Source organism: Rana temporaria, chromosome 11 (genome assembly GCF_905171775.1).
Source record: "Rana temporaria chromosome 11, aRanTem1.1, whole genome shotgun sequence".
In the NCBI taxonomy this organism is placed as follows: domain Eukaryota; kingdom Metazoa; phylum Chordata; class Amphibia; order Anura; family Ranidae; genus Rana; species Rana temporaria.
Window position 1 is genome coordinate 90,925,657 of NC_053499.1, and position 21,069 is coordinate 90,946,725.

The following is a 21,069-nucleotide window of genomic DNA, read 5'->3' on the forward strand; positions in this document are numbered from 1 at the left end:
GGAACAAAAATAAAAACAGTACAGGCAGCGGAGCACAGCTGACTAAGAGTGCAGTCAAGAAGGCGCCTGTCTCCTCAGAGAAAATCACCTCAGAGAAGGGGACAAAGCGAGTGACAAAGCCAGCTAAACTTATGGCTTCACACAGTGCATTCAATTCAGAGAGTGAGGAAGAGGAGGTCAAAGAAAGGTCACAGCCATAAGCCAGGGCTCAGCAGTCCCCTCAGAACTAATGAAGCAATTTGAAAGAATGCTTCACAAAGCCTTGAAAAACACCTCAGACCAAATAACTGCCAGTCTCACAAAAGAGATCAGAGAGATTGGGTATCGCACAGAAGCTTTGGAGACTAAAGTGGAAGAAATAGAAATGTATACACAAGATTGCCTGTCAGAAATAGACTCTCTTAAAGAAGAAAATGCAACGCTGCAGAATAGACTGGAGGATTTTGAAAACCGCGCTAGGAGGTCCAATATTAGACTCCCAGATCCCAGAATCAGTCATAGACCTACAAGCCACCGCATTGGCTTTATGCCAAGAACTTCTACCTGGAATAGCGGTAGAAAGACTGGAAATGGATAGAATCCATAGGGCACTCACCCCCAGGAAAACTGATGGTCCTCCCAGAGACATAATAGCTAAGTTCCACTTTTACAAAACAAAGGAACAAATAATGGAGGCTGCCAGAGATAAGAAGAATTTATCATTTCAAGGGCATGAGTACCAGATTTTTGCGGACATATTGCAAATTACTATTGCTAAAAGAAGGGCCATGAAACCCCTCCTATTGGAACTGCAGCATCACAATATAAAGTACCAATGGGGTTTCCCCTTCTCCCTGAGATTCACCTATAAAAGGAACAAAAATTGTTTGTAGGACACCGGACCAGTTACACCAAGCCCTGCTGGATTTCAAGATTATAGAAAAACCCTCTACAGCAAATACTGCGCGCAGAAGATCAGCATCTACCTCTACACACAACAGCCCATCTCACCAAGAGCATAACAATGGCATACAACAGACGCACAAACGAGGCAGATTCGTCGCTCAAGCTCAGGACCAGGAAGACACAATGGACTGAACTCCCTTTGCAAGCAGCTACAAATTTTTCTTTTTCTTTACCCATAGCTACATAATTACCCTGAACTTTTCGATCTCCCTGGAGATGAAGTATTTCTATTTTTTTTCATTTATTTTATTTATGTTCTGTCAGCATTCAAATCCTTCACTCCCAAAAGTAGTCACATGGGTAAATGCATATTTTTTCAGTGCCTAAGTTTAACGCCAATCTACAGATAGATTTTTCCCCCACCCCATTTTTGCTACCTCCAAAGCAAGTTCCCTGGAAACACTTAAATTATATACATTTTTGGCAAAAATTTAAGACAACTTGTCTCCTTTTCCTGATAAGAAAATTGAAGAAATTAGACCACATTATCCTGTAACGTGCTTTGCCCACTCTCCATCAAATCTACCACCAAACTCAATTTGCATTTGACATGTAAGTCAAAGCCAACATACCTCGTTGTCATTAGTTAGGACATCACCCTTGCCCCCCCATACGTCTTATATGGCGTGCCCTGACGCAAAGCCAGAATTCCCAATCCAAAACAAAATTATTAACAATAGCTTTACATATGTATCCATAAGGATACGCATAATAAACTCCAGTATGCAGGCCTCCAATGCATGGATAGTACACGTGCCTCACTAAGCTCTCCTCTGGTTCTCGCAATAATATGCAGGGATTAGACGAGGGCTCCCTTCCCCCTGATGGGGGAGCAATCCTCCCATCACGGGTCTTACTTGAATGCTCACTTAGTAAGCTGATGCTTAAAGATTTATCACCTAGTATTGTCTCTCATTTTCTTTTTAAGGTTTTTTTCTCTCAATCCTTCCCTATTCCTCCTCCCCATCTGTCTGCGTGGAGTGGGCCGGGAGAACGCTGCTCATGGAATTACGGTAAGAATTGCATGTTGGTTTGGCTGCCATGGCTCTGCTGAATATACTGTCACTTAACGTGCAAGGCCTAAACACACCACAAAAGCGCACAAAGGCATTCAGATACTTCCAGGCCAAGAAAGCGCACGTAATTTGCCTACAAGAAACTCACTTCACTCCTACTGCTACCCCTAAATATTATAACGCATCCTATCCACAAGTATACACAGCATCCGCCTCTGTTAAAAAGAGAGGTACCTTAATAGCATTCCACAAGACTACACCATTCACTTTGAAAACAGAAATCAAAGATCCAGAAGGCCGTTACATAATCCTAACTGGGTATATCATGGACACGGCAGTGACTATAGTGTCTTATTACGCTCCTAACATTAACCCTTTGTCATTCATGTCACATCTCTTCCAAACTATTGAAGTACATAAAGTGGGATCCCTATTCATATGCGGAGACTCCAACCAGGTCCTCCTCCCTTTCCTGGACAAAACGCCCTATTCCCCTCCGAAAAACCAAGCTAAATGGAATTTTGCTAATCTTCTAGCCAAATACAAATTAGTAGACACATGGAGAGAAACTAACCCAATGAAACGTAACTACACGTATTTCTCTAATCCTCATCAATCATTTAGTCGCATAGACCACATATTTTTAACAACTGGAATGCTGCCGGAGGTACTAGCCTCCAGCATTATTCCCATTCCCTGGTCAGATCACAATGCCGTACTCACCACAATAGCATCAGTGATCCCTAAAAATCACGACCCAACTTGGTATCTCCCTGAAATACTGCTCAAACATCCAACTTACTGCTTAGTAATTGAACAGAGCTTAAAAGAGTATCTAGAACTAAATGCGACCCCAGAAATCTCCCCGCTAACACTCTGGGAAGCTCACAAGCCAGTGTTGAGAGGGACCCTCCAACGGCAACTGGGAATCCTTAAGCGTGATCGTAAACAATTAGCAAAAAATCTAGAAACAGAACACAATTTAGCATTCGTGGCCTTCCAACAGAATCACACCCCCAATTCTAAAGCGCGTCTCGATACAGCGCGATTAGAATACGATCTATTCCTCACTGACTCTGCAGACAAAACATTACTTAGGTCCAAACACGCGTTTTATAAAAATGCCAACAAACCAGGAACAAACTTAGCAAGAGCACTAAACTCTATCAATAAAACCTACAATCCAATAAGATTAAAAATTGCAAATAAAAATATATCCAGCAATCCAATCAAGATAGTGCAAAAATTCAGCTCCCACCTAAAGAAACTATACTCGGAAACAAACTCGTTCAACGAAACAGAGGCTAACTCCTTTTATTCTCAAATCAAATTACCGCAATTAAATGAAGCCCAAAAATCACAGCTAGACGAGACAATAACTCAAGAGGATGTAGCAACAGCCATCAAAGATCTTAAATTAAACAAACGACCTGGACCAGATGGGTTCTCAGCTAGATATTACAAAACCTTTATAGATCTAGTCTCCCCAAGGTTGGCAGATGCTTTCAATGACCTGTTAAAACAAAAATCCTTCAGGCAAGAATCGCTAATGGCCACAATTTGTATGATCCCTAAACCGCTTACTGACACTACTCTCAGCGAAAACTACCGCCCAATATCTATGCTGAACACAGACATTAAATTGCTAGGCAAAATACTAGCACAACGTCTAAACAAATTCATTGGATCCCTGATCCATCGAGATCAGGTGGGGTTTATGCCCAAGAGACAGGCGAGGGATAATATACGGAGGGCAAACTTAATAGCATACATCGCCAAAAAGAGAGGAATCCCAGCGTGTTTTGTCTCCTTAGATATAAAGCAAGCTTTCGATTCAGTTTCTTGGTCATATTTAGAATATAATCTGCAGAAATGGGGATTTGGTCCCAATTATATAAGGTGGGTCCTGGAGCTTTATAAAAACCCTAAAGCTTACATAAAATACGCGGGGTACAAATCGGATACTTTCAACGTACAAAGAGGTACGAGACAGGGTTGCCCATTATCTCCATTATTGTTTGCCCTCCTTGTAGAACCCCTCGCCCAAAAGATCAGATCCGATCCTACAGTCCTAGGCATAGATTTGGGTGGTATCAAACACAAGATATGTTTATACGCAGACGACATTCTTCTATTTCTCTCATCGCCCCAGGTATCAGGCCCCAATCTAATCCCAATTCTGAACCAGTTTGCGTCTTTTACGGGTCTCGCAATAAACCCCAAAAAATGCCGGGCCTTAAATATCTTGCTCTTATCCACAGAATTAAGTGCCGCAAAATCAGGTCTTCCTTTTGAATGGCCAGTAAAAAGCATTCCATATTTAGGAATTCACCTGACGGCAGATATATCTGACTTATTCTCACATAATTATCCTTCTCTCCTAAAACAAATAACAAGCCTCTTGAAATCTTGGACCCAACTCCCGCTGTCCTGGTTTGGGAAAATAAATGCCATCAAAATGACAATCCTTCCAAAATTTCTTTATCTCTTCAGAGTACTTCCCATCCCAATACCGGCTTACTATCTTAGAATAGTCCAAAGAAGAATTTCTTCCTTCATCTGGGGCGCCTCTAAACCTAGAATTAAACCCCACACCCTTCACCTTCCCAAAGTCAATGGAGGACTTGGGTATCCCAACTTTTTGCTTTATTATCAAGCTGCACAATTAGCAAATCTAACAAAATACCACGCAAAACAAGAATCACCTCTTTGGGTAGCTATAGAAGCGCTAGAAAGTGACCCCATACCAATATCTAACATACTTTGGATCACTCCAAAACTATGTAAACATATAAGCAATCCCATCATTAAACACTCGCTATCCTTATGGGACAAAGTCAAAAATAAAAACCGCCTGCAATCCCCACTAACACCATTACTTTCATTCTTCAAGAATCCGGCATTTTACCCAGCATGGGTCTATCCAGGCACATTCAAAGAATGGGTGAAAAAAGACTGCATTCAAAAATACAAATTTCTAGATTCTTCATCCATCATTCCCTTTCCAACTTTGCGCAAAACATACGGTATCCCACAAAGTGAGCTATTTAGGTACCTGCAAATAAAAAAATGTTTCCAACCCCCGGCAGATGCTTCTACTTCATCTACTCAATTATCGGTCTTTGAATCCATATGTAAAAAAAGATCCACATGCAAGAAGCTTGATATCTACCCTCTATTCCCAACTAGTAACACAACCCAACACTGGGAAACTTTTATATGTCCGCAGATGGGAGGAGGACTTGGGAGCGGAATTGAGTGACTTGGATTGGAGCCAAATATGGTATAACACCAAAACTGCATCCCCAAACGTGTTAGCGTCAGAAACAAACTACAAGGTGCTTTCTAGATGGTACTTTGTGCCAGCTAGAGTGGCTAAATATACTCAGAATTACTCAGAACTATGCTTTAGGGGATGCTCTAACATAGGCACATACTATCACACCTGGTGGTCGTGTCCGAAAGCTCAAACATTTTGGTCAGAAATTTTTCAATTGGCAAACATACTGACAAACAAGAGTATCTCTTTAGACCCCAAATCGGCTCAACTTAAAAACCTGACAATTTAACGCATATACAATTTAAACTCATAAGGCAGCTCTTTACAGCTGCCAAGCAAACTCTTGCAAAGGCTTGGAAATCCCCAAACCTGTCAGTAAATGAAGTCTTATCCAGAACAAATAAAGCAATGACACATGCCAAAATGTCGGCCATGGACTCAGATACAATCACCAAGTTTGAAAAAGAGTGGATGCCTTGGATTACTTATACTACATCTAATACTTTTAATAATGATGTGTTGTTGCCATGGTAGCCCAGCCATCGTGGCGGTAGCTACATTTCCTGCTCAAGTGGAGGCGTCTCCCGGCCTAGTCCTGCAGACTCCCTTACCTTATCCTCCCCCTCCTTCCCCCCCCTTTTTATTTTTTGTTCTGACGTTTTGATGTTTGCTGTACATATTCCACTTAAGTTATCTTAGGTCAGTAATATAAGATTGAAGCTTCAACTGTTTATATAATAAGTAGACTTACTTAACGGATATATAAGTATGGTATATTAGGCTTCAAATTTTGTTTCAAGTTTTTCTTCCTCTTGATTAATCGGTATAAGATTGTTGCAAATTATCCACCAAGGTTACAACGTGCTCATTATACGAAATTTTCAAGATGACGTACTTGCAAAAGAACTTATTCCTTAATTGTAATGTATCTGTGTTATACTGTTTGTTCAATTCTTTGACATTTACAAATAAAGATATTTGACAAGGAAAAAAATAGCATGAGTTTCCCCGCCACCACTCCCCCCAGGTCATTACAAGACCCAGTGCCGATCCTGACCTCCCTAGGGCCCTAAGCAAAATGACATGGCACATTAAAAATGACAATCGGGGGGGGGGGCGCTGACGACAGTGACATGTCACATTAAAGAAAGTTGAGAAGCGGGGGGAGGGGGTGTTCTGCTGTCGAAAATGACTCAGCCAGCGAGTTTAGAAGCGGGGTGAGGGGGCGAAAATGACTTTGCACCAGGCGGGGCCTCTAGTAATTTGGGGGGCCCTTTGCAGCTTTGCGGGGCCCTAAGCGGCTTGCATAGTGAGCCTATAGCGAGGATCGGCCCTGACAAGACCGTTTGGCCCTATATACTTTGAACAGCAGTATACAGGCATTGCAAACAAGATAAGGACTGTAGGTTTCTTAAGTAGAATCAGAACCAGGTCATACTTTGCTCCTGCATATTGCACAATTTCCTAAAGAGACCCTCATCAAACTACATGACACTTGTGCCTGATGAGGCCACTGATGTTCCAGTGGTGGTGGCCCGTGAGACTGTCCATACAGGCTTGGCCCCCCAAAGTGCACGTGCTGTGTGGCAACAATATGTCAATTATTTTAGGGGTGGGGGGGCCATAACAATGCCAATAAATTATTTTTTGGGGAAAGTAAAATTCTAGAAAAAAGGGGGGTTGCCATCCGAGGCCCCCTTAGAATCAAATTATGTGAAGAACTCCTGTTCTCTGAAGGCCTCCATTATTTCTGCAAGTCAAAATTTAGCAAAAAAATAATAATGTCAGTCAAGCCTTAGCTTTCTCCCCATATCTAACCCACAAACTCATCCACTGATCTCATAAAGTCCAAGTTTCGTATCGTCGTATTGCACGATCGTTTTTCCGACGTTTTCTACCGACTGTGAACGACGTTCTCATTCACGCAATATCCCTTTATACACTGCGCATGTGAGAAGCTCCGCACGTTGCCACGCCCATGACGATCGTTCGAGTGATTGACAGGCCCCTTTTCAGTCGTTCAATACAAGAGTCAGAAGAAATGATGGAGGGAAGACAGCAAGCTGCAACCAGGCAGGATAGAGGCCAGGCACAGACCAGGAGGAGCAGGAGTTACAAAGCCACCAACATGAGCTTCGAAGAGATGTTAGAGATGGTAGCTGTTCTTAAAAAGGAGGACTACGACGGCAAAAAAGGGCCTTACAAGAAACCCAATAAACTGAAGGCCCAGATCATGGAGAAGGTGCGGAGGACTCTCCATGCAAAATTCGGGGTGCAGAGGTCCAGGGAGCAGCTGCGGAAGCGATGGTCTGATTTGAAAATCAGAGAGCCAGAACAGATGGGGAGAATTAGAAGAGTTCTCAGAAGACGTAAGTAAATTTCATGTGTACTCTGAATATTTGTTTTAATTCTTTTGCGTCATTTGGTTTTCTTTCAGGTTGTGTATATAGACAGTCCAAGAATAGATGTTTCAAGGTTACTGTTTGTGGGCCTAATACTTGGTTGTTTTTTTTTTTTTTCTTTCTTTTAAAGTGTATTTTGTGCGTGTAACCGAGAGAGGAGCCGGACTGCAGGAGTTGGGAGTAGGCAGGCCTCTCCCAGAGGCAATCTGCCACCTTTCTCCATGCCCCGGGTGGCAATGGTGGGTGTGTGAGGGGGTCCTCCCACACAGCCCGCCCTACCTGCTCCGCTTTGAAGCCCAACGGGGCAGAGGGACTCCCTATAAGGGAGTGAGAGGATCTAGCCTGCTCAACCAGCCCCATTAGTCCTTCGCCTCTCTTTTTAGAGACCGCGTGGTCAAAGTGCGTGCATGTTAACCCAATTTCGAGTGCGTGTAAGTGTGGTGGTTTTTGCGGGAGGGGGGTGGGCGTACTAAGCGCAAGCTTACCTCGCATAGCACACCCACCGGGAGCCGGGCTGAGACCACCAAACTCAATTCACATGTAGCTGAGACCGGGATCCGAACCTCTAGCTGCAGAGGTGAATGGCTTGTCAGCGCAGTGCCAATCGCGTTGAGCCACCGCAGCTCCCCAATACTTGGTTGTTCATTGTATTTAAAATCTTTTTATGTGAGACCAATTTTTTATTGAATGTAGATGTGTTATTAACTAGATTTAAATAATCCGACTTAAGTCATTATACAGTAAAAGTAGAGTATGCTCAGCGCAGAAGTTGATTACACATATGGACTCAGTAGCACAATGGTTGGCATGGCCGATCCGCCCTATAGGCTCGCTATGTAAGCCGCTTAGGGCCCCGCAAAGCTGCGAAGGGCCCCCCAAATAACTAGAGGCCCCGCCTAGTAAGAAGTCATTTTCGCCCCCTCACCCTGCTTCTCAACTCGCTGACTGCATGGGAGAAGAGGCAAGAAGTCAGCACCCCTTGCTTCTCAATTTAATGTTAGATGTCATTTCCGACAGCACAACACCCCCTCCCCCCACTTCTCAACTTATTTAATGTGACATGTCACTGTTGTCGGCGCCCCCCGCTTCTCATTTTTAATGTGCTATGTAATTTTGCTTCGAGCCCCAGGGAGGTCATGATCGGCACTGAGTGTTGGTCACAAGAACAACCTAGTTAGCGTGTCACACAGAGTTGATCCAGTGTATACTTGTTGTTTTTCCATGTAGGAAACTTGTTCAAAGATAGAGAAATGCAGCAGCTTCGGTAATGGATAAAATCCAGTGTTAAGCTTAGAAGGATTGTAAAAGCAGACAATTGTACTACACTTTTTAAAAAGAATGATTGATATTGCTCTTCCAGGCCTCTAATCTTTTTGATTAATCTAACCCTTTTTTTACAATCTCATAGGCCGCAATCAAGCTGCAGAAATGGAGCCGACCAACCCTGCACAGTGCCAAGCCCCACCCTCGCCGGATGCACAGGAAGTGCAAAATGCCACCACATCAGGTCAGTGTCATACCGCACAGCTTCAGGTAATACATGTAGGCCTGCATAATTTTAATACATGTTTTTTTACAAATTTCAGGAGTACGAGCTGTTGGTGGTGGCTTAGACACTTACAGTGCCCAGGTGCTAATTGGGGAGATAATGTCCTGCAGGGCACAAATAGAGGACACAAACATCACCCTGGAGAAGATCATAAGGAACAATAGAAAGGTGGACCAAAGCCTCAAGAATATTATTGATGTTCTGGGGAGGGTTTAAAAAAATAAAAAAATAAAAATAAAAAAGATCACAAAAAATTAGATGTATAATAAAAAAAGATATATATATATAAATATTAAGATAAAAAAAAAGAAAATGACACATTTTAAGTGTGATACAATAAATATTTTTGGATACTGAACAATGTCTGGCTTCTTATTATATCAATGCTGCCTAAAAGAACAAATCTAGATTTGTGGTGTTTACATTGACAATGTTGAGTATTTAGTAAAGGAAAATAAACATGACACTATGATAACGTAGGAGAAAGCTAGAATGAACTCAAATTAGAAAAGAATCAAACCAAGAAAATTACTGGAACAGGGGCATAAAATGTGGGCCTTAGGCACTGGTGGCGGTGTTACAACACTGCAACCCCTCACAGATACTGTAATTGGAGCGCCGAAAAGAGCCGCATGCAAAGTATTGCATTAAAAATCGTTATTAGACGCCCCTGTTCAACAGGGGCAGAAACATTGGGCCTTAGTCACACCACAACACTGCAACCCCTCAGATACTTTAATTGGAGCGCAGAAAAGAGCCACATGCAAAGTATTGCATTAAACATTTTTATTAGACGCCCCTGTTAAACAGGGGCAGAAACATTGGGCCTTAGGCATACCAAAACACTGCAAGCCCTCAGATACTGTAATTGGAGCGCAGAAAAGAGACACATGCAAAGTATTGCATTCAAAATTGTTATTAGATGCCCCTGTTAAACAGGGGCAGAAACATTGGGCCTTAGGCACTGGTGGCGGAGGCCAGAACCAAACATTTTCTTAATAGCTATGAGCAAGATCAGTGAGGAGGAAAAGGATATTCAATCAGCAGCATAACAGGACAGTCACTCAGCATCAGTCTTGACCACTGGGCACTTAAACCCCCTTCCTAACCAGATCAATTTTCAGCTTTCGGTGCTCTCACAATTTGAATGACAATTACTCAGTCATACAACATTGTACCCAATTGTTGTCCTTTTTTTCCACACAAATAGAGATTTCTTTTGGTGGTATTAGATCACCTCTACGGTTTTTATTTTTTGCGCTATAAAAGAAAAACGACTGAAAATTCTGTAAAAAAAAAAAAAACTAGTTTATGTCATATTAGCGGGTTATTTCTCACACACAGCATATGCATACTACAAATTACACCCCACAACACATTCTCTATTCCTCCCGAGTATGGCGATACCACACATGTGAGACTTTTACACAGCGTGGCCACATAGAGAGGCCCAACATGCAGGGAACACCATCCGGCGTTCTGGAGCACCCAGGCCAATTCTGACATTTCTCTCCTACATGTAAAAATCATCATTTATTTGCTAAAAAATTACCTAGAACCCCCAAACATTATATATGCTTTTTTTTTTTTCAAAGACCCTAGAGAATACAATAACGGTTGATGCAACTTTTTATCTTGCACTGTATTTTCGCAGCAATTTTTGGAACGCGTGTTTTTAAAAAAAAAACAGTTTTGTGCTTTAAAAAAAAAAAAAAAAGTAAAGTTAGCCCAATGTTTTTGCATAGTATGAAAGATGAAGTTACGCCGAGTAAATAGATACCTAACATGTCACCCTTCAAAATTGCACACGCTCGTGGAATTGCACCAAACTTCGCTACTTAAAAATCCCCATAGGTGACGTATTACAAGGTATTGGAGTATTGGGGTATTGTGGAGTATTGGGGTATTGTGGAGTATTGGGGTATTGTGGAGTATTGAGGGTATTGCGGAGTATGGGGGGTATTGCACAATATGGGGGGTATTGCACAGTGTGGGGGGTATTGCACAGTGTGGGGGGTATTGCAGAGTGTGGGGGGTATTGCAGAGTGTGAGGGGGTATTGCAGATTGTGGGGGGGTATTGCAGAATGTGGGGGGGGGGTATTGCAGAGTGGTGAGGTATTTCAGAGTGTAGGGGGTATTGCAGACAGTATGGGGGGTATTGCAGAGTATTGCGCAGGGAGGGATGGCTGGATCTGTGACTGCATTTGTCACAGATCCAGCCCACAGTGCTGCTGCTGCCACCCGCTCCCCCCCTCTCCTCTCGCACTGTACCAATCGGTACCGAGAGGAGAGGGAGGAATCGGCATCATTACATGACGCCGGTTTGTTTACAAGTGATCGCTCCGTCATTTGACGGAGCGATCACATGGTAAACGGCAGCTATCAGCGGCAATTTACCACGGTCCGTGATGATTCCGGGAGCGCGCCCCAGGGGTCGTGCGAGTGAAGGATTCTGGGAGGACGTCCCAGGGACGTCCTCCCAGAATAACTCCACCGCGCTGTAGCAGTATTTTCGCTATGGTGCGGTGGGAAAGTGGTTAATGTAATGCTTGGTCCTTGCAATATGGATAAAAATCATTGAAAAAAATAGCATGAGTTTCCCCGCCACCACTCCCCCCAGGTCATTACACAAGACCCAGTGCCGATCCCGACCTCCCTGTGGCCCTAAGCAAAATGACATGGCACATTAAAAATGAGAAGCGGGGGGGCGCTGACAACAGTGACATGCCACATTAAAGAAAGTTGAAAAGCGGGGGGAGGGGGTGTTGTGTTGTCGGAAATGACTCAGCCAGCGAGTTTAGAAGCGGGGTGAGGGGGCGAAAATAACTTCTTACCAGGCGGTGCCTCTAGTACTTTGGAGGCCCTTAACGTCTTTGCGGGGCCCTAAGCGGCTTGCATAGTGAGCCTATAGTGAGGATTGGCCCTGACAAGACCCTTTTGCCCTATATACTTTGAACAGCAGTATACAGGTGGTGCAAACAAGATAGAGACTGTAGGTTTCTTAAGTAGAATCAGAACCATGTCATACTTTGCTCCTGCATATTGCACAATTTCCTAAAGAGACCCTGAACAAACTACATGACACTTGTGCCTGATGAGGCCACTGATGTTCCAGTGGTGGTGGCCCGTGAGACTGTCCATACAGGCTTTGCCCCCCAAAGTGCACGTGCTGTGTGGCAACAATATGTAGATTATTTTAGGGGTGGGGGGGCATTAGAATGCCAGATCTTGGCACAATAAAGTATTTTTTGGGGAAAGTAAAATTATAGAGAAAAGGGGGGTTGCCATCCGTGGCCTCCTTTTAACAAATACTGTGAAGAACTCCTGTTCTCTGAAAGCCTCCATTATTTCTGCAAGTCAAAATTTAGCCAAAAAAAAAAATGTCAGTCAAGCCTTAGCTTTCTACCCATATATAACCCACAAACTCATCCACTGATCATAAAGTCCAAAAATCAAGTTTCGTATCGTCGTACTGCACGATCGTTTGCCCAACATATTCTACCGACTGCAAACAACGTTCTAACTCACGCAATATCCCTTTATACACTGCGCATGCGGGAAGCTCCGCATGTATCCCCGCCTATGACGATCGTTCTAGTAATTGGCACGCCCCTTTTCGGTCGGTCAATGCACTTCAGTGAAGAAGACATAATGGAGAGACAGGAAGCTGCAACCACAATTGAGGAGAGAGGCCAGGCAGACACCAGGAGAAGGAGCAGCAAACCAGCCACCAGAATGCCCTTTGAGGAGATGGTGGAGATGGTTGCAATTCTTGAAGAGGAGGACTATGACTGTCTCATGGAGCTTTACAGTAAACCCAAGAAGCTAAAGGGCCAGATCATGGAGAAGGTACGGAGGACTCTCCATGATAAATTCGGGGTGGAGAGGTCAAGGGATCAGTTGAGGAAGAGGTGGTGTGACTTAAAAAGAAGAAACCCAGAGCTGCTGGAGAGAATTCGACGAGTCCTCATAAGACGTAAGTCATTTTCATGTGTACTCTGAGTATTTGTTTGTTTTTATTATTTTGTGGCATTTGTGGTTTTTATTTCAGGTTGTGTATATATACGGTTCAAAACTAGATGTTTCAAGGTTCATGTTTGTGGGCATAATAATTGGTTGGTCATTCCATTGAAGTTCTTTTTATGTGAGACCAATTTTTTATTTAATGTAGATGTGTTAACTAGATTTAAATAATCCAACTCACGTCAATATACAGTAAAAGGAGAGTATGCTCAGCACAGCAGTTGGTTACACATATGGACTCAGTAGCACAATGGTTGGCATGACCGATCCGCCCTGTAGGCTCACTATGCAAGCCGCTTAGGGCCCCTCAAAGCTGTGAAGGGCCCCCCAAATAACTAAAGGCCCAACCTGGTAAGAAGTCATTTTCGCCCCCTCACCCCGCTTCTGAACTCGCTGGCTGCATTGGAGAAGAGGCAAGAAGTCAGCACCCCTTGCTTCTCAATTTAATGTAAGATGTCATTTCCGACAGCAGAACACCCCCCTCCCCCCACTTCTCAACTTTCTTTAATGTGACATGTCACTGTCGTCAGCGCCCCCCGCTTCTCTTTTTTCATGTGCTATGTCATTTTGCTTCTGGCCCCAGGGAGGTCATGATCGGCACTGAGTGTTGGCCACAAGAACAACCCAGTTAGGGTGTCACACAGAGGTGATCCAGTGTATACTTGTTGTTTTTCCATGTAGGAAACTTGGCCAAAGATAGAGAAATGCAGCAGCTTTGTTAATGGATAAAATCCCGTGTTAAGCTTAGAAGGATTGTAAAAACAGACAATTGTACCACACTTTTTAAAAAGAATGATTGATATTCCTCTTTTAGGCCTCTAATCTTTTTGATTTATGTATCCCTTTTTTTACAATCTCATAGGGCTCAATGAAGCTGCATCAATGGAGCAGACAAGCCCAACACACAGCCAAGCCCCACCCTCGACGAATGTGCAGGAATTGCAAAATCCCACCACATCAGGTCAGTGTCATACAGCACAGCTTCAGGTAATACATGTAGGTCTGCATAATTTTACTACATGTTTTTTTTTTTCAAAATTTCAGGAGGTGTCGGAGCTGTTGGGGGCACAGTGGACACCAACAGTGCCCTTGTCATAATTGGGGAGATACATTCATGCATGGCAGAATTAGAGGAAACAAACATCATCCTCGAGAATGTTATAAAGAAAAAGCGAAATCTGGAACAACAATTGAAGAATCTTATATATGAGCTGGGGAGGGATTTAAATAAAAAAAATAAAAAAAATACATGTATAAAAATATTTCAAATCCAAGAAATATTTCTTGACCCCAAAAAAAAAAAAAAAAAAAAAATTATATTACAATATTTTTTGAAAAAATAAAAAAAAGACATTTTAAGTGTGATACAATAAATATTTTTGGATACTGAACAATGTCTGGCTTCTTATTATATCAATGCTGCCTAAAAGAACAAAACTAGATTTGTGGTGTTTACATTGACAATGATGAGTATTTAGTAAAGGAAAATAAACATGACACTATGATAACGTAGGAGAAAGCTAGAATGAACTCAAATTAGAAAATAATCAGACCAAGAAAATTACTGGAACAGGGGCATAAAATGTGGGCCTTAGGCACTGGTGGCGGTGTCACAACACTGCAACCCCTCACAGATACTGTAATTGGACCGCCGAAAAGAGCCACATGCAAAGTATTGCATTAAAAATTGTTATTAGATGTTACACAGGGGCAGAAAAATTAGGCCTTAGGCACAACACCACACTGCAACCCCTCCCAATATCTTTAATTGGAGCGCAACAAGGAGCCACGTACAAAGTATTGCATCAAAAATTGGTATCAGACGCCCCTGTTACACAGGGGCACAAAAATAGGTCCGTAGGCACAACACAACACTGCAACCCCTCCCAATATATTTAATTTGAGCGCAACAAGGAGCCACGTGCAAAGTATTGCATCAAAAATTGGTATCAGACGCCCCTGTTATACAGGGGCAGAAAAATTAGGCCTTAGGCACTGGTGGCGGAGCACAGAAAAACAAAATTTCTTACTAGCTATCAGCAAGAAAAGTGAGGAGGAGAAGGATATTCCATCAGCAGCATAACAGGACAGTCACTAAGCATCAGCAGTCTCAAAGGGATCTGACATTTCAACAAAAAAATCTTATTCAGTAACATCAGCATCAGGTGCTTGGTAGCTGGTGTTGATCCAAGCCCGATTCATTTTGATGAAGGTCAGTCGATCAACAGAGTCAGTGGAGAGGCGCACCCTGTGATCGGTCACAAAGCCTCCAGCAGCACTGAATGTGCGTTCTGAAAGAACACTGGATGCAGGGCAAGCCAGTAGCTCAATTGCGTACTGTGCAAGCTCTGGCCAGTGATCCATCCTCAAGACCCAGTAAGCCAGAGGATTTTCCGTGGGGAAGGTGTCCAAGTCGGATCTTGCCGCTAGGTATTCCCGGACCATGTAAACCAGACGCTGGCGATGGTTGCTGGAACCGGTCAGACCTTGGGGCTGCGGACTAAAAAATTGTCTGAACGCATCGGTCAGACGGCCACCTTCTCCACCGCTCCTTCTGTGACTCACCGAAGCCTCAGCAACACGTTGTCCAGGGCCAGGTTTTGGTAATCCCCCCAGTTCTGGGAACGCATTGCACAGACCCTTCTGCAAGGCCTCCCGCAGAAGTTTCATCTTCTGCTCCCTCTGCGATGGCAACTTAAGGTCCGCAACCTTACTCTTGTAACGTGGATCAAGGAGAGTTGCCAGCCAGTAATGATCCCTCTCCTTGATAGCACGTACACGAGGATCCTTACACAGGCTTTGCAGGATCAGGGAGGCCATGCAGCATAGGTTTGCAGAGGCATTCGGGGCACAGTCCTCTGGGTCACTGAGAACGACAGGATCCGCAGCCACCTCATCCCAGCCACGTAAAAGTCCACATGTTCCTTGGGACTGTAAATGATCCCTTGAAGACTGCTGCTGTTGATGCTGAGTGCTAGGCTCCACCTCCATGCTGCTGATACAATCCTCCTCCTCCTCTTCCTGTGTTCTAGGTGGGCAAGCAGGAACAGTGTCTGGATAAAGGGGGCCTTGAGAGGTAAGGAAGTCCTCCTCTTCCTCCCTCTGTTCTGCCTCAAGGGCCCTGTCCATTATTCCACATAGGGTGTGCTCCAACATGTGAATAAGAGGGACAGTCTCACTGATGCATGCACTCTCACTGCTCACCATCCTCGTGGCCTCCTCAAATGGTGACAGGACAGTGCATGCATCCCTGATCAAGGCCCACTGGCGTGGTGAAAAAAAACTCCCCTGAGCCAGTTCTGCTGCCTTATTGGCACAGGTACTCATTGATGGCCCTCTGCTGCGTGTGCAGCTTCTGAAGCATGGCCAACGTAGGGTTCCATCTGGTGGGCATGTCACAGATTAGGCGGTTCTTGGGCAGGTTGTATTCCCTCTGGAGGTCTGTCAGCCAAGCAGTGGCATTATATGACCTCCGGAAATGCACACAGACTTTCCTGGCCTGCTTCAGGACATCCTGTAAGCCCGGGTACCTGCCCAAGAACCGCTGCACCACCAAATTGAGAACGTGCGCAAAACAGGGCACATGGGTGAGTTTTCCCTGTCGCATGGCAGAGAGGAGGTTGGTGCCATTATCGCTGACCACCATTCCAGGCTTCAGCTGGAGTGGCGTCAACCACCTCTGAGCCTGCCCCTGCAGAGCTGAAAGAACCTCTTCCCCAGTGTGGCTCCTGTCTCCCAAGCACACCAGCTCTAGCACCGGGTGGCATCTCTTGGCCTGCATTCCTGCATAGCCCCTCGTAGGCCTACGGAGCACGGCTGGTTCTGAGCAAACATCACCACAGGAAGAGGCCACAGAGGAAGAAGAGGAGGGGGTGGAGGAGAGAGGTGTGTCACAAGCAGTAGTAGTGTTTTGGAGGCATGGTGGCGGAACAACCTCCAAAACTACTGTACCTTGCCCTGCGTCCTTCCCAGCTGCCAGCAGAGTCACCCAATGGGTAGACATGTGCAATTCGTTCTGTTTCTAATTCGTTTTTTTACGAAAATTTGGAAATTCGTGAATTACGAATTTTCGTATTTACGAATTTTTTATTTACGAATTTTCGGACTTCCGAAAATTTTGAATTTACGAATTTACGAATTTTCGTATTTCCGAAAATTTTGAATTTACGAATTTACGAATTTTCGTATTTCCGAAAATTCGAATTTACGAATTTTCGTATTTCCGTTTTTTTTACGAATTTCGGAAATTCGTATTTTCGGAAATTCTGAATTTTCGAAATTCTGAATTTTCGAATTTTTCAATTTTCGAATTTTCGAATTTTTCAATTTTCGAATTTTCGAATTTTTCAATTTTCGAATTTTCGAAATTCTGAATTTTCGAATTTTTCAATTTTCGAATTTTTCAATTTTCGAATTTTTCAATTTTCGAATTTTTCAATTTTCGAATTTTTCAATTTTCGAAATTCTGAATTTTCGAATTTTCGAATTTTTCAATTTTCGAATTTTCGAAATTCTGAATTTTCGAATTTTTCAATTTTCGAATTTTTGAATTTTTGAATTTTCGAATTTTCGAATTTTTCAATTTTCGAATTTTCGAAATTCTGAATTTTCGAATTTTCGAATTTTTGAATTTTCGAATTTTTGAATTTTCGAATTTTCGAATTTTTCAATTTTCGAATTTTCGAATTTTCGAATTTTTCAACTTTCGAATTTTCGAAATTTCGAATTTTTCAATTTTCGAATTTTTGAATTTTCGAATTTTCGAATTTTTCAATTTTCGAATTTTTCAATTTTCGAATTTTTCAATGTTTCAATTTTCGAATTTTTCAATTTTCGAATTTTCAATGTTTCAATTTTCGAATTTTTCAAATTTCGAATTTTCGTATTTCCGAATTTCGAAAATTCGAAATTTCGGAAATTGAAAAATGTTTCAAATTTCGAATTTTTCAATTTCCGAATTTCGAATTTTCGTATTTCCGAAAAATTTGAAAATTGAAAAATGCTAAAATTGAAAAATTTTACAATTTTCGAACTTCGATTTTTTCAATTTATTTTTTTTTAATTTTCGAAATTCGAAAGTTCGAAATTTCGAAAATTGAAAAATTCGAAAATTGAAAAATTCGAAAATCGAAAAATTCGAATTTTAGATTTTTTCTAATTTCCAATTTCTCCATTTTCGAATTTTTCAGAAATTTCGAATTTCGAATTTTTCAATTTTCGAAATTTAGAATTTTCGTATTTCCGAATTTTCGTATTTCAGAATATTTTCGTATTTCCGAATTTTCGTATTTTGAAATTTCGAAAATTGAAAAATTTGAAATTGAAAAATTTGAAATGCAAAAATTCGAAATTTCGAAGAATTCGAAATTTCGAAAAATTCGAAATTCGAAATTTCGAAAATTGACAAATTCGAAATTTCGAAAACTGAAAAATTCGAAAATTCGATTTGGAATTTTTCAAATTTCGAAAATTCGAAATTTCGAAAATTGAAAAATTCGAAATGTCAAAAATTGAAAAATTCGAAAATCGAAATTTGAAAAATTCGAAATTCGAAATTTCGAAAATTGAAAAATTCGAAATTCAAAAGTTGAAACATTCGAAAACTGAAAAATTAGAAAATTAGAAAATTCGAAAATACATTTCGAAATTTCGAAAATTGAAAAATTCGAAATTTCGAAAATTGAAAAATTCGAAATTTCGAAAATTGAAAAATTCGAAATTTCGAAAATTGAAAAATTCGAAATTTCGAAAATTGAAAAATTCGAAATTTCGAAAATTGAAAAATTCGAAATTTGAAAATGGAAAAATTCGAAATTCGAAATTTCGAAAATTGAAAAAAAATTGTAAATTGTAAAAATTGAAATTTCGAAAATTGAAAATTGTATGCTGCACTCTCCACCAGCCAATGTGTTTGTGTTCATTCAAATAGCTCAGTCGTCAGTGCTGCTAGACCCGGCCCCTGTGTCACGCTTCTGTAGTCTAAGCTCCTGACGTCATCGAGACCAATGCAAGTGTAGGACGTGAGGAATCTACGGGACTGTCTGCCGCTAGAGGGCCATCTCCCCTCCATGTCTCTCCATACATTCCACCTGTTCTTAACATCTCTAACAGCCTCCTCGTGACGCACACCTGTGTGACACAGGGGCCGGGTCTAGCAGCACTGACGACTGAGCGATTTGAATGAACACAAACACATTGGCTGGTGGAGAGTGCAGCATCCAGGAGATACACAGAGATACATGCTCAAGGCTTTATTTTTACATAATTGTGGTGAGTGCATCCCCTTAAGGGGTTTATCCCCCCACGTGGTGAACGCCCCCTCTGGTGAAAGGAGCACTAATTGAAGATTTTCTTTCTGTCTATCTATCAGCACTATCATCCGATTTCCTATATTAATATGGACATATAGAAGTGTTTCAGACGCTGGTCTGAAAAAAGCGCTGCTACAGTGTTTTATTGAACTTTGGCAGAATCTACCAACTGAAAAGGTAGCAATTGAAGTGCTAGCAATTTTGCTAAGCTAGCATTCAACCGCTGGGCATGTGGATGGCTGGGAGCGTACTTCGGCGCTGCAGCAGCTGGGGCAGGGAAATTTGTCTGGTACTATCAGTAGATTGCCCGCATGTACTACCACTACTACGTTGTGACACACCTATTTCTACACCTTCGGTGCAGGCTTCAGAGAGGACTGGGGGTCTAGTGGGGTTGGAGGTCACAGAAGGGCAAGGGGAGGTCCGCTTCGGTCTTTGGTGTGGGTCTTTCTGGTATGCTTGCCAACGAGCTGCATGGCAGCTCGACATATGTCTGGACAAACATGTGGTGCCCAAGCGGGTGATGTTTTGGCCACGCGAGATACGCTTGAGACATATGTTGCAAACAGCAAAGGTATGATCTGATGGACATGTTTCAAAAAAGGCCCACACCAAAGAACTTTTGCTGTACCGTTGAGACACAGCAGCGCCACGTAATGCAGTTGGTGTGCTGCCCTTAAGCTGACCCCTGGAGGGCATCCTGCCTCTTTGGAGATGTGCCTGTGCCTCGTCCTCCTCCTCTCTCCTATCAGCACCCAGGTAAAGTCAATGACCTCATCATCCCCTCCCTCCTCATCATCACTGTCGAAAACCTGGCAGTATGCTCCAGCTGGGGGAACATCACTCCCAGATTGTTGTCCCTCTCGGCCACCCCCTCTCCCTGGGCTCACATCAATGCCTTCCTCTATCTGTGTTCCGTCATCGGAGTCTTCAAAACGCTGCGCATCTTCATGTAGCATGTAACCAACACTGTGTTGAAACAGTTCGGGGGACTCCTCAGGAGGACACGGTGGGACTAGGGAAGGATTGTGTGATGCCATTGTGCAGAGGGAAGAGGACGCCATGGCAGCTGCTTTGCCAGACAAACTATGATCAGTCTGTGTGAGAGAGGATGAGGAGGATGAGGACGGCTTGGTCATCCACTCCACTAATTTCTCTGCATGTTGAGGCTCAACACGGCCAGCTCCCGAAAAGAAGGACGAATGGCCACGTGCTGAAGAGGATGCACCGCATCCACCACCAGCGTTACCTCTAGATGCAGAGCCTGCTTGCCCTCGTGACTCTCTGCCTCTCTTTGTCCTTCCAGCCATATTTATGCGTTCAGGTGCTTTGTAACAAAACAGACGCAGTCACACTAACTGCGTTCAGGTGTTAGTAAACTGCACACACGCAGTAAGAGAGACTGTGTTCAGGTGTTATGTAACAAAATAGTCGCAGTCACACCGACTGCGTTCAGGTGTTAGTAAACTGCACACACGCAGTAAGAGGGACTGCGTTCAGGTGTTATGTAACAAAATAGTCGCAGTCACACCGACTGCGTTC

The 21,069-nt window shown here is 42.8% G+C and overlaps 1 protein-coding gene across 1 annotated transcript in view; it reads right to left on the reverse strand.

Moving 5' to 3' along the window:
* Positions 1 to 21,069, reverse strand: part of LOC120916886 (latent-transforming growth factor beta-binding protein 3-like) — a 2,124,401-nt gene that overhangs the window by 361,559 nt on the left and 1,741,773 nt on the right.